Here is a 14,980-nt window from a genome sequence, read left to right as displayed (position 1 = left end):
GGACAACGGAACGCGTCACCGTGGTAACGTGCAGTTGCAGTTGGCCGGCGACAGACCGAGCCCCATCCCCCCAACAGCTCCGGAGGTTAGCTGAAGCTAACCTTCGTTCAAAGTGGATGTCTTTTGGTCATGGTTTTCAACCATCTTTAATCAACTTGTTTATATTGTACATAGCCCATTAGTCTTAGTTATTCTTTAATTCTGCTTGGTAGTTTAGTTGGATTGTTTTAGCATAGTGAAGAGTTTGTTGATTGAAATATGTTTGACTTTGAGTTGACTTATTTTTGTTGTTAAATTATTGTATTTTAAGAAATTGTGTAAATTCATTTCATATATGTGCAGAGTTTTGCTGTTCAATAATGTCAGAGCTTGGCTCACCCTTTTCTATTTTGTCCTAATACCATTGCCTTACTGTGCTGGTATTCACAGGACAAGCCTTAACAGAACAAAATATTATTTGATAAAATATAAAAATATTAATATAAATATCAAATAATATTTTCAGATTCATAGTCACAGCACCCCTAAATAAAATCCAGTGCAACCAAATGCCTTCAGATGTTACCAAATTAGTACATACATACGCCAAAACTAATTCCTTGTATGTCCAAAAACATACTTGGCAATAAAGCTTTTCTGGTTCTGATAGCACATAGTACAAACCTACCTGTGTGTAGCTCAATCTCAGTATAAATACAACTGTTCTTTCTTTCTAAATCCATCTTTAGAAAGATTATGGCTTAACAGCAAAGCTAGTCACATACGGCCATCAACCTAAACTGACAGCCGGGGCAAAAAGAGCATTGACTTGGGCAGCAGTCAAGAGGCCCATGGTAACTGCAGGAGCTGCAGATATCCAAAGCTCAGGTGGGAAAATCAGTTTGCAGCAGGACCAATTAGTCATATACTCCATAAATCTGGTCTTTACAGAAAAGTGGCCTGAAAAAAGTCATTGTTGAAAGAAGCCCTTAAGAAATCTCCGTTAAAGTTTGCCATGAGATCTATGTATTCAACATTTGACCTATGTAGCCATGCTATATGTATATATGTACTGCTCTTTGGGGACTGGGTTCTTTTAACCTGCTTTTTTAATGAAGCTGGCATGGTATGGTACAGTATGGTATGGTATGCAGGCGATATAGCAGACATATGAAAAAAATATATATCCTGATCAGATGAGACCGGAATGTACATGCCATACAGTGCAATCCTGCAGGAAACCCTTCTAGAATCAGACTGGGGCAGAATATGGCTCTTTTCAGCAGGAATACTTTTAACAGAAATGCGGCCCTAAAAATACAGTCTAAGTAACAATTTTGTGGTTTAAAGTACATTCATGTTTTATAATGTATAGTTCAGACCTAAATCCACTAAGGAATCTGTAGCCAGACATACAATTTGATGTTCACAGACATTCAACATCTAGTCTGATTGACTTTGATATATTTTGCAAGAAAGAATGGGTCAATGTAGAAAGCTTCTAAAGAGATACCTCAAAAGGCTTCCAACAGTCACTGCAACAAAAAGTGTTTCTATGAATTACTGACTCATAGGGGCTGAATACAAATGCACACCACACTTTTCAGATATTTATTTGCCAAAATAACTGTTGGAAAAATGTATCATTTTCTTTCCACCCCACAAATATGCACTACATTGTCTTTCTCTATTGCACAAAATGCCAATGAAATACACTGAAGTTTGTGGTTTTACCAAGACAAAAGGTGAAAACTTTTAAGGGTTAGGAGTACTTTTACAAGACACCGAGTGGTAGCTGGTGATTTCAAAATATTATAGAATAAAATGAGAAAATGAGGTAATAAAAGGCTGGAGCCTTTTGCTGGTATGGATTGGATCCCCATTAATGTTGTCTATAATGATAATGATGATTATATTGCAGAAAAGAAACTATAGTACATTATCACATTTCCTCCCAGCACATTCAGCACATTTCCTGGTCACAGCACATTTCCTCTGTTAGATTCTTGTGGCATCTATAATGAAACATTCTTTGGAGACAGGAAGAATGGTTTGATGTATGTGGAAATATCTGGAGTCACAGTCTGTATCAGTGGCTGGAATGATATCTTACATACACCTCTAACACAACATCATCATCACCATAATGAATCATTCGTGTCCCATCGTTTTGACTATTAGACATTTGAGTTCATTTCCACACTAGGATGTGGGCCTGACATCTCATCAAGTATAGCCTTTATGTTAATATAAAGACTTGTTTGCTTATAAAAGGACTACAATAGTTTAGTCAGAAGTTTTCATCCACTCATCCTCGGTGTCAATGCCATATTAATCATATGGAAAGAGTTTATAATGTACAGCATCAGTACATTTAAAAAACAATAACTGGGTGCACAAGTTTGAATTATTTCTGGGTATACTCTACACTGGATCCATCCATCCATCCATCCATCCATCCGTCCGTCCGTCCATCCATCCATCCCTCTATCCATACATACATATATACATAATCTTCCGCTTGTCCGGGGTCGGGTCGCGGGGGCAGCAGCCTAAGCAGAGAGACCCAGACTTCCCTCTCCCCAGCCACTTGGGCCAGGTTGTCCAGGGTAATCCCAAGGCGTTCCCAAGCCAGCCAAGAAACATAGTCCCTCAGTGTGTCCTGGGTCTTCCTCTAGGCCTCCTCATGGTGGGACATGCCCGGAAAACCTCACCAGGGAGACATCCTAACCAGATGCCCGAGCCATCTCAACTGGCTCCTCTCGACTTGGAGAAGCAGCGACTCAACTCTGAGTCCCTCTCAGATGACCAAGGTTCTCACCCTATCTCTAAGAGAGAGCCCAGACACCCTGCGGAGGAAACTCATTTTGGTCGCTTGTATCCGTGATCTCATTCTTTCGGTCATGACCTGAAGCACATGACCATAGATGAGGATAGAAACATAGATCGACCGGTAAAGCAAGAGCTTCGCTTTCTGACTCAGCTCTTGTTTCACCACAACAGACAGGTACAGTGCCAGCATCACTGCTGATGCAGCACCGATCCGTCTATCAATCTCCCGCTTCATTTTTCCCTCATTCATGAACAAGACCCTAAGATACTTGAACTCCTCCAATTAAGGCAGGACCTCCCCCCCGACCAGGAGGAGGCACTTTACCCTTTTCCGTCTCAAGACAATGGCTTAGGACTTGGAGGCACTGATTCTCATCCCGGCTGCTTCACACTCAGCTGCGAACTGCTCCAGTGAGAGCTGTAGATCACGAGCCGATGAAACCAATAGGACCACATCTTCCGCAAAAAGCAGAGACGCAATCCTAAGGCCACCAAATTGGATCCCCTCAACACCTTGGCTGCACCTAGAAATTCTGTCCATAAAAGTCTTGAACAGGATCACTGACAAAGGGCAACCTTGGCGGAGTCCAACCCTCACCGGAAACGAGTCTGACTTCCTGTCGGCAATGCGGACCAAGCTCTGACACTGGTCATAAGGGGACATAACAGCCCGTGTTGTAATGGAAATTCTTTTATTAAGTGTTCCAAAGTGTATGACCTTTAGGTTACCTCACTCCTCAGAACATCTGTGTTAGAGGAGGAAGCTGTAAAGCCATTATCAGAAGTTTAATGGTTAAAACTCATGCTTTAGGGGGATGTCTCGGGAAGGATAGATGGGTTCCTAGATAACTTTGTCACCTCTGAACCCGAGAAGGGTCTGGGGTCATAAAACACAGACTCTTTGAAGTTGAGATAACACTGTCATGTTCTGGTATAAATACTGTGTGTAACTGTTGATCGGGGCTCTGTTTCACTGTCTAACCTCAGTGACAGAGTCATTCAAACGCTGAATGCCTTTGAATAAAACTTATAAAGACAAAGTCTGGATTTTCTCTTGTTATGAGTCAACTTCTACCCACTTTGATAAGAAAATTCCATAACAGTATCAAAGGGCCTGGTACCCCATACTCCCAGAGTACCCCCACAGGATTCCCAGAGGGACATGGTCAAACGCCTTCTCCAAGTCCACAAAGCACATGTAGAGTGGTTGGGTGAACTACCATGCAATCTCCATGACCCTGCTGAGGGCGTAGAGCTGGTCCAGTGTTCCACGGCCAGGACAAAAACCACACTGCTCTTCCTGAATCCGAGGTTTGACTATCTGATGGACCCTCCTCTGCAGAACCCCTGAATAGTCCTTACCAGGGAGGCTTAGGAGTGTGAGTCCCCTATAGTTGGAACACACTCTACAGCCCCCCTTTGTGAATAAGGGGACCACCACCCCGGTCTGCCAATCCAGTGGAACTGTCCCCGATATCCACAGGATGCTTGAAAGTCATGTTAGCCAACACAACCCTGCAACATCCAGAGCCTTAAGGAACTCCGGGTGAATCTTATCCACCCCCGGGGCCTTACCACCGAGGAGCTTTTTAATCACCGCAGTGACCTCAGCACCAGAGATTGGAGGGCCCGCCCCAAGATCCCCAGGCTCACCTTCCTCAGTGGAAGGTCTTTTAAGTACTCTGCCCACCGACTCACAACGTCCCGAGTTGAGGTCTACAGCAAACCCTCCCCACTGTAAACAGTGTTGGTGGTGTACCTCTTCCCCCCCCGGTCACGCCAGATGATGGACCAGAATTGCCTCGAAGCTGTATGGAAGTCGTTTTCCATGGACTCTCCGAACTCCTCCCACACCCTAGTTTTTGCTTCAGCAACCACCTGAGCTGCTTGCCGCTTGGACTGCCGGTATCCATCAGCTGCTTCCGGAGTCCCACAGGCCAAAAAGACCCGATAGGACTCCTTCAACCTGACAGCATCCCAACAGGCACCAACAACCTTGCGACGACAGCTCTGGTAAGACGCCTCGGCAATGGAGACACGGAACATGGCCCACTCGGACTCCCACCTCCCCTGGAATGTGTTTGAAGCTCTCCCAGAGGAGGGAGTTGAAGCTCTGTCTCACGGGAGACTCCACAAGGCGTTCTCAACAGACATTATACATTATACCCCCTCCCTGGGCTGCCACCTCCCTTCCCTCAGTTGCCACTTTAACGTGGTGGAAGGGTTTGAGTGTCCCAATGATCCTAGGAGCTATGTTGTCAGGGACTTTATGCCCCTGGTAGGGTCACCCAAGGCATACAGGTCCTAGGTGAGGGATCAGACAAAGCGCAGCCCACAGAACCCTTATGATGATTACCGAAAATGGACACAGTGTTCCCTTGCCCGGATGCAGGTCACCGGGGCCCCACTCTGGAGCCAGGCCTGGAGGTGGGGCCCGCTGGTGAGCGCCTGGTGGCCGGGCTTTCACCCGTGGAGCCCGGCCGGGCCTAGCCCAAAGAGGAAACGTGGGTCCCCCTTCCTATGGGCTCAACAACCGTAGGAGGGACCAAAGGGGTCGGGTGCAATGTGTAATGGGTGGAGAAGCCGGAGACCTTGGCAGTCTGATCCTCGGCTGCAGAAGTTGGCTCTTTAACAATCATATTTACATATTTAGGCCTGCATTATATTTAAAATTTTATTTAAGCTTGCATTATACATGCAGGCTTAAATATATACATACGGTGACCCAAATATTTTTTATAAGAAGTGCTTGTAGGTTCTTGAAGCTATCCTGGCCTGCCAGATGTGCTTTTTAAACAGCATTACCTTTAAAGAACGGCTGTTGGGTGCTCCTCTAGTCTCCACATCACAACTTTCCCTTTTGTAAGGGAAGTGTGAAGAAGCGACCATCAGTGGGGAGCAATGGGTCGGGTTGGGGGTTGGGGTTGGATGACACGTAAGTGCTTTAAACAACCGGAGAAACTTCCAATCTTTCCATTCTGTCAGATCCTTTCTCTCTCATACTTTTAAAAGGACTTTAAACAGGGGGGCTACTATAGCGGAAACTTTTAGTGGTACTAAAACCACAACTTTTAACACTTAGGTATACTTTAAAATCTACCTAGTCTGCAGTAAACCAAGTTTTAAAACGTCATGAACTCAGACAAACAAAGATGCTCCTACTCCAAAGTAAACACCTTCAACCTTGACTGAAATTTGCAGTTGCTCACACGGAGAAGAAAAGGTCTTCTGGAGAAATGTTTTTTGGTTTGACGAGACAAAGATGGAGCTATTTGGTCAAAGTGACAAGAAGATTTTTTTGGAAGAGTCATGCTGAGGCTTTTAAGCCTAAAATCCTTGTACTTACAGCCCAGCATGGTGGTGGTAAAACCATGCTGTGAAGTGTTTTGCTGAGTAGATGGAAGGAGGAGTACTTTCTTCAACATGTACTGGTTGAAACGTCAACACAGCTGGATTTTCTAACAGGACAGTGATTTAAACACATCAAAACTGATTTTGAAGTGGGTATAGCAAGCTAACTTCCATCCTCTGAAATCAGCTACACAATTCTCTGTCCTCATTTTATTAGAAGAATGGTCAAATATCAAGCCAGAAAAATGTCAGAAGATTGTTGACAGCTATAAAAAGTGTAAGGTAGAGATTAAACTTGCTGCAGGCCCCAAAAATGTTTTTGTGTGCTTAAGCATATACACTGCTCAAAAAAATAAAGGTAACACTCAAATAACACATCCTAGATCTAAATGAATGTGCTGACAACAAAATCACACAAAATCATCAATGAAAATCAAATTTATTAACCAATGGAGGCCTGGATTTGGTGTCACATACAAAATTAAAGTGGAAAAACACTACAGGCTGAACCAACTTTGATGTAATGTCCTTAAAATAAGTCAAAATAAGTCAAAATGCTCCCCACTGATGGTCGCTTCTTCACACTTCCCTTACAAAAGGGAAAGTTGTGATGTGGAGACTAGAGGAGCCACTTGTGTGGGTTATAGAGTCCATCCATGCTACAACGAGTGTGAAAGCACCACCAACATTCAAAAGTGACCAAAACATAGGCCAGAAAGCATAGGTACTGAGAGGTGGTCTGTGGTCCCCACCTGCAGAACCACTCCTTTATTGAGTGTCTTGCTAATCGCCAAAGATTTCCCCCTGTTGTCTATTCCATTTGCACAACAGCTGTGAAATTGATTGTCAATCAGTGTTGCTTCCTAAGTGGACAGTTTGATTTCACAGAAGTTTGATTGACTTGGAGTTATATTGTGTTCTTTAAGTGTTCCCTTTATTTTTTTGAGCAGTGTATTTTAGCCAATGTCAAATATTTTGACCTTGTGTGGACGAGTGAAAATCCGCAATAAATTCAAACTTGAGCACCCCATTCTGGTTTGTAAGACCACCCAAGTTGTTTCGTTAATAATTCATGTAATGTTTGTTGGGACCACAGCAATAGGTACAACATGAAGGGCCAGTAAGAACTTTTCTGGAACTTTCAAAATGAATCGCTTTAACCTTATTTAACCTATTTGTGTTCTTTTTTTATGTTGAGACAAACTTTATTTAAAGGGTGATTTTATACACAGAAGATCGGCCTTAACACTCGGTCCACACCTATGCATTTTAACCCCTTTATTAATGGTATTTTAAAGGTATGTGTTTGATTCTTATGATAAGCTATATGCTTCTTTTGTTAGCTCCAACCCCTAACAGCTAAGAACCATTTCCTTACCAGTCAGTCAGTCATTTTCTACCGCTTATTCCATAGTGGGTCGCGGGGGAGCTGGTGCCTATCTCCAGCAGTCTATGGGCGAGAGGCAGGGTACACCCTGGACAGGTCGCCAGTCCATCGCAGGGCAACACACAAACAACCATGCACACACTCATTCATACACCTAAGGTCAATTTAGAGTTACCAATTAACCTAACAGGCATGTCTTTGGACTGTGGGAGGAAGCCGGAGTACCCGGTGAGAACCCACGCATGCATGGGGAGAACATGCAAACTCCATGCAGAAAGACCCCAGGCCAGGAATCGAACCCAGGACCTTCTTGCTGCAAGGCAACAGTGCACAGGTAGCACTTCCTTTTCCTTAATAATATTTCTTTAAATATTATTTTGATAAATAAAGGCAGCTAATTAAACACCATTGAGAATTGGTCATCCAGAAGGTTGGTTTTATTCAGCAAATTATTCTTTAACATATTTTATTAAAATAATGTTTTATCTGACCTAGCATTGTGAATGGTTGTTTAAAGGTACACCAATTATTGCTTAAGTTAGTTCCAAGACTAACTTAACTTCAATTCCAGATTCTTCAAGATAATCCTTGGTTCTCAAACATAAATAGCATTGCATAGTAATGTTGTATCACTCTTTTGGTCATGGTTTTCAACCATCTTTGACCAACTTGTTTATATTGTAAATAGCCCATTAGTCTTCCTTATTCTTTAATTCTGCTTGGTAGTTTAGTTGGATTGTTTTAGCATAGTAAAGAGTTTGTTGGTTGAAATATGTTTGACTTTGAGTTGACTTATTTTTGTTAATAAATTCTTGTATTTTAAGAAATTATGTGAATTCATTCCGTATATGTGCAGAGTTTATGCTGTTCAATAATGTCAGAGCTTGGCTCATCCCTATCAATTTTGTCCTAACACCACCGCCTTATTGGGCTGGTATTCACAGGATAACCCTTATCAGACCGAAATATTATTCAATAAAATATTAAAGTATTAATATTAAATAATATATTCATATTCATAATCACAACACGTGTGTTGTTGCCATTTGGGAGATGAGTGATAAATTACTGGGATTTTGAGGGACCTTTTGTCTCCTCAAAAAATGATATATATATATATTGTCATGATTTGGGGTTGTTTGGTTTTTGGTTTCGGGTTTTTCCTTATGTTTTTCACTGTTCAAGTTTTGAATCATGTTTCTGTTTATTTTCCTGGTCATGCTTTTGTTTTGTCGTCTTGTTCATGTTTTGTCAAGTTTGGTTTTCGGATCTGGTTATGCTTTTGCTTCATGTTTTTCTAGTTTGTGTTCAAGTGTCTCTGTTTTGCTCCAGTCACGTTTTGTTCTGTTAATTAAGTTTATTTGGTTCACCTGCTTCAAGTTAATCTGTCTCCTTGCTCCACCTGGTTTTCACGCCATATATTCACACCTGTTCTGTTAGTCGTCGCGGAAACATTTCTCATGCTCATGTCTAGTTCTCAAACCAAGTCTTGTCTTTTTGATCATGCCTGTCTTGCCTGCCCGTTTGTTTTGTTCCTGCCTCCTGCTGAGTGTGAGTTTTCGTAATTAAACTTTTTTTTCACTTACCATCACACTGCCTGCTCGTCTGCATTCTGGGGTCCAATATCAAGTAAACCGTGACAGAATGTTTCCGCCAACAACGGACCTCGCGGAGGAGCATCAGGCTAGCTCCATGGACCTCTTTACGTTCTGCGGGACTGTCAGTGCCACAGTCGGCTTATGATGGATCCAGGTTGGTGATTCCAGTTCCGGGGACAGGTCCCCTTCGTCGCCGTTCTCCGCCTCCTCCCCTGGTTGTGCACTCTGGTCTGGCAATGAGGACCACGTCCTCCTCCCGCCGCAAGAAACGCCGACGTGCAGGGGTTCCTAGCCAATCGGCTGGCGAGGAGGTGGTTTCCCAGCCAGCCTACATGAGGGCTGCAGCAAGTAAGCCTGCATCTTCGTCTGCCACAGCACTGTCTCCCAGGCTCGCTGCACCTATGCCCATGATGTCTGCGCTCGCTCCAGCCCGGTGTTCTTGGGCAACACCTGCCAAGCTGGAGCAGCGCTTGAGGTTAATTGCACGCCAAATAAAGATCATCAGGACGACTGGTCTCCTGTAATCCTCTCTTGAGCTGATGGAAAGGATAAGGCAGATAGAGATGGAGTATGAAACGACAGTAAGGTTGTTTTACTGCCATCCTCCTTGATCCACACGAGGCCACAGGAGTGCTGTTGTAGAGCAGCCCACGTCAAGTCTCCAGAGCGCTGCTGCAGAGCAGCCCACGTCAAGTCTTCAGAGCGCTGCTGCAGAGCAGCCTACGTAAAGTCTCCAGGGAGCTGCTGCTGCTGCTTCAGAGCAGCCCACGCCAGGACTCCAGGGAGCGGCCGCTGCTGCAGAGCAGCCCACGTCAGGTCCATAGCCTGACACACCACGTCCTCAGCCTGACACATCACAGCCTGACTCCAGGCCAGACACACCACAGCCTGACCCTAAGTCAGCCTCAACCCCCTCCACACGGCGCAGAGGACGTCGTAAGAGGGACACCCTGGCAAAAGTCATCGGGGGCCCCAGCGATGCCTCAGCCCCTGCTCACACCACTGAGGGTCCGGCCGACGCCTCAGCCCCTGCGCACGCCACTGAGGGTCCGGCTGACGCCTCAGCTCCTGCTCACGCCACTGAGGGTCCTGCCGACGCCTCAGCTCCTGCTCACACCACTGAGGGTTCTGCCGACGCCTCAGCTCCTGCTCACGCCACTGAGGGTCCTGCCGACGCCTCAGCTCCTGCTCACACCACTGAGGGTTCTGCCGACGCCTCAGCTCCTGCTCACGTCACTGAGGGTCTCGCCGACGCCTCAGCCCCTGTTCCTAGTCTGCAGGGGTTCAGTGAGGAACTGGTCCTTGTTCTGGCTTCTGAACCCTGCGACGAGGGGTTCGAGGAGGAAGCACCGCTGAACCTTGTTCTTGAGGGGTTCAAGGAACGTTTTGTCTTCGTTCTGGCCTTTGAACCCAGAGCTGAGGGTTCGCCAGGCTCTGCTTCAGCCTCTGAGGGTTCGCCAGGCTCTGCTTCAGCCTCTGAGGGTTTGCCAGGCTCCACGCCTCTGGGTTTTCACAGAGTTTCTGGGAGGTCCTCTACTCTGCTCAGTCGGCCTCCTGATGTACCTGCAGTTTCCCGTCGCAAGCCACCACGGTCTCTACGCTTCTGTCGGCCTCCACGTCTTTGGTGCAGGTCGGGTCGCCCGCCTGAACTCTGTGCCTGCTGGGGATGGCCTCCTGGTCGCCCGCCTGAACTCTGTGCGTGGTGGGGACGACCTCCTGGTCGCCCGCCTGAACTCTGTGCCTGCTGGGGACGGCCTCCTGGTCGCCCGCCTGAACTCTGTGCCTGCTCGGGACGACCTCCTGGTCGCCTGCCTGAACTCTGTCCCAACGAGAATGTTAATAGAACAACAGATTAAACATTTTGGCTTTTAATTTCACGAATTTAGATCAAACTTTCCTGAAAAGCAAAGTAATGGACATGTATTTTTGAAGTGAGCTTTTAAACCCACACGTGTGCTATTAGATGAACTAAAAGCTAATCCAACTTCTAGACACACAAGAATTAGGACAGACTAAAACATGAGATATGTGTTGTCAAACATACTAGGAGTCTGTTTAAGTCTATTTTCAACTGTTTCATTTAAAATACATTTCATTTAAACAACCAATGTTTTAAATGTCTACCAGGAGAAGAGATTATATGAGCTTTTCCATATTGAAATGATCCGTTGTAAAATATGCCTCTGGTTCACTCTGGGCCATTTGGAGCAGCTCTCAAAGATATAACCTGTCACATACAAGCAGGTCAACAGGCCTGCCTCATCTTTTTCAATGAAATGCCTCTTCATAGCATCCACTCTACAAGTATTTGATCTGTTATTATAGTATTGTTTTAATAATAGAGTCTAAATGCCTGCTATTACAGACAAGAGTTATAAAAAATAGATTATTGAATTTTCAGCATTTCTCTCTATTTCTTTTAAGTTGTTATTGTGCCTTCCTCCCTTACTGGCACCCTTGGTAAAGATCTGTTATTTCAGTAGCATAGTCTTAATTTGAATCTTACATTGGGAAGTAATTGTTTTTCATAAAATCACCAGTGCAACACTTATCAACACATCTGATAGTAAAGAAAATTGTGTATATGAATCATTTTTGTAACTTACATTACATTCTTTAAGTTGATCTGAGTGTCTAGGAACCTTTAATTAGTAATATGTGAAATAATAATAATAATAGTAATAATATGATGTTGCAAAGAAATCCATTTATATTAACAACTCTTCAAAATGGGAAAGACAAGACATGTTATTCAAGTAAGGTAGATATATACTGATCTTCAAAGTCATTTAATGGCAACAAAACAATAGCTACTCACCTTAACTGGGTAATATATTCACAGTCAGTCAATTTACTGACACCCTTTACAAGGTGGTTCAACTACAAAAGGTCATTGCTAATGAGGCTGGCTTTTTACAGATTGTTGTCTCCTAGCATAATAATAGAAAAGTTGAGTAGAAAGAAAAACTATGGCAGAAAAAAGTGCACAAGGAACAGAGATAACTACAGCCTTGAGAGAATTGAAACAAAGCCAGGTCAGAGTTTCAAGATCCTCTGTACATGGATGTTTATAGGACGTGGGCTCCTTGTGTTAATCCATTCCTGAACTACAGCCAAAGTCAGAATCATCATGTCTGGGCAACAGAGACATAAGACTGGACTATTGAACAGTTGTCCTCAGTCATCTTTTCAGATTTACATTTTATTTTAAAATCAAGTTCACAGTGTCTGGAGCAAGAGTGGAGGGGCACAAGTTGATTGAGGCCCAGTTTGAAGCTTTTAAAGTCAATGATGATCTGAGGAGCCATGTGATCTGCTGGTGTTGGTCCAAAGTGAGGGCAACAATCAGCCACAAAAGTTTAGAGCACTTTATGCTTCCTTAGACAAGCTTTATGTAGATCCTGATTTCATTTTTCAACAGGTCTTGGCACTTGCACACACTGCCAAAAGTACCAATAACTGCTTTCCTGACCACGGTGTTACTGTGTTTGATTGTCCAACAAATTGAGCATCTATGCGGGTTAGGTCAGGAGGAACCAGACACCAGAACCAGCAATGCAGAAGAGCTGAAGGTCCTTTAAAGGATTTTGGGCTTCCTTAAAACCTCAGCAGAGCCACAGGGTCATTGCCTCCATGCCACAATGCGTTGATGTAGTAATTCATGCAAAAAGAGTCCCTAACAAGTGCATATATAGCACATGGATATAATTTTCAGAAGGTATGTTTCTGTATTTCTACTATTACTACTAACTTTCTGAAAAAATTAAATATAGGATTTTTATAAGCTCTAATCTAAAATAATCAAGATCAACAGAAAATAACCTCTGAACTGTATCACCATGTAATGAATCTAGTCCACGCCATGAGAATCTCCCCCAAATTCTTGAATGAACTTCGATTCACAATCCCGTTATCCATGTAACTTGTATGTTTTTCTACCACAGAAATTTTTATTATTACCCCTGGGTATGACAATGTGTGAACAGCCAGCTTCTTTAGCGGTGGACATTTGTGGCTGAGCCTTCTAAGGGTGTTAATGACTGTCTGCTAAGCAAATGTAAAGTTAGACCGTTTTACATTAACTTTAAAATTGCTCTTATGTAATATTCACATTTTTGAGAAACTACATTTTAGGGTTTTATTAAATGTAAGCCATAATTGTCAAAATTAACTGAAAAAAACGTACTTAATAAATACACCATCTTACACTGTAAAAATTGTTAGGGTAGTTCAACATAGAAACGTAATTGCGGCCTTAAAAACATTGCTTGAACCTGATTCCTTTTTGAGATGATGCAACTAATAATATTGTATTACCCAACAAGAAAACGTACCGTCTCTTGTTAACCTACAGTTATGTGCTATGTCAACTCACAAAACCCAGTTATACCAATTTTAACAAATGACTATTTATTGTTTGAACTTTATACTCTGGAGACAACTCTGTATTTGTCAGGGTCTGGGTTAGAGTGGGTATTTGTGTGCAACTTTGTTTTCAGTTTCCAGATGGTGCTGGAGTTTGTCAGGTGTGCTGGGTGACAGGTGCAACTGATCTGCTGATTGCATGGAGGAGTGTTTAAGCAGGAGGTTGCCAGCACTTTGACGCCAGAGTGTTTGTCTACAGTGGTAACAAGCTCAGCCACTACTAAGCTATGCTTTGTTCTAAGCTGACTTTGTGGATGTTCCTTTGCAGGCTAAAACCTGAACCTTTTGATTACTTTGCTGAACATTGACTTCGGTTCCAGACGTTTTCTGGACAATCAAGATTACCTACGTCTTGTGGATTTTGTTCCCAAGGACCAAGCTGGCAGCTTTCTGTTTTCCTTTGTCTCCTGAACCAAGGCATGAGCGTACCCTGTCCACCCTCCAGCGCAAATACCTGTACATTGAACTAACTCCTGATCTCACCACAGCTCATTCAACAGCACCAGTGAAGCCATCTGGATTACTCCGTCTTGCAAGCCTGGACCCCGAATCCCTCTACCCCTGGTGACCTGACTGCACTTATTTAGTAAGCTGTTTTCCTGACTACAATAGTTACCTTTCGTTTATTCTGCAACTTAATAGTTCTTTGTTTCACCAGTTCTCCTCCCCTTCTTTCCATACAGTTGGCAATTCACCCGTTCACGTTCCAGACTCACTTGCTGTAAATAAAACACCTTTTACTGACCCAGTTGTTTCCTCGGAGTGTTCTTCTGTATGTGGGTCAGATCTATTACGAAAACAATGACAGTATTACATTAGGCCTTGGAGAAAACTTGCTTTCTTTTGTCAAAAGAGCACAGAATTAGACATCCTTTCTACTCACATTTGTATGTTAATTTAACTTGAAGAGGTATGTGGTATTAACTCATGTTTATAAGCCAGCAATTGAACTTAAAATTGTTAACTCTGTTAAGCAACATTACCAATTTTTATTACTGGTCTCTACTAATAATGGGAAGCTCACAGGCTTCCTAAGACTACACTGAATTCACCTCAGAGTTCTGTACAAGATATGTGAATCAAAAAGCTTCAAAAATGTTTCAAAATGATTAAAAAGGGATGTAGAACCTGCTGCATAATTCAGTTCAGTTTTATTTATATAGCGCCAATTCACAACACATGTTGTCTCGAGGCAATTCACAACAGTCAGGTACATACATTCCAATTAATTGTAACCATTGAACAGTACAGTCAGATTCAGTTATTTATTCAAATTGAATAAAAAGGTTTTTCTGTCTAAGGAAACCCAGCAGATTCCATCCAGTCAGTGACTTGCAGCATTCCCTCCTCCTGGATGAGCATGTAGAGACAGTGGACAGTCACTGGCGTTGACTTTGCAGCAATCCCT

The 14,980-nt window shown here is 43.3% G+C and overlaps 1 long non-coding RNA gene across 1 annotated transcript; it reads left to right on the top strand.

Annotated features, from left to right (window-relative positions):
- Positions 1-13,636: 13,636 nt before the first annotated feature.
- Positions 13,637-14,316, top strand: LOC124858731. Its single transcript, XR_007035915.1, has 2 exons — positions 13,637-14,158; positions 14,256-14,316. It is a non-coding gene; the product is annotated as an uncharacterized LOC124858731 (long non-coding RNA).
- Positions 14,317-14,980: the final 664 nt, after the last annotated feature.

Source organism: Girardinichthys multiradiatus, chromosome 22 (assembly GCF_021462225.1).
Source record: "Girardinichthys multiradiatus isolate DD_20200921_A chromosome 22, DD_fGirMul_XY1, whole genome shotgun sequence".
NCBI classification, from domain to species: Eukaryota; Metazoa; Chordata; class Actinopteri; order Cyprinodontiformes; family Goodeidae; genus Girardinichthys; species Girardinichthys multiradiatus.
The sequence above is the reverse complement of the archived record's forward strand: the minus strand, read 5'-3'. Positions and strand labels throughout refer to the sequence as shown.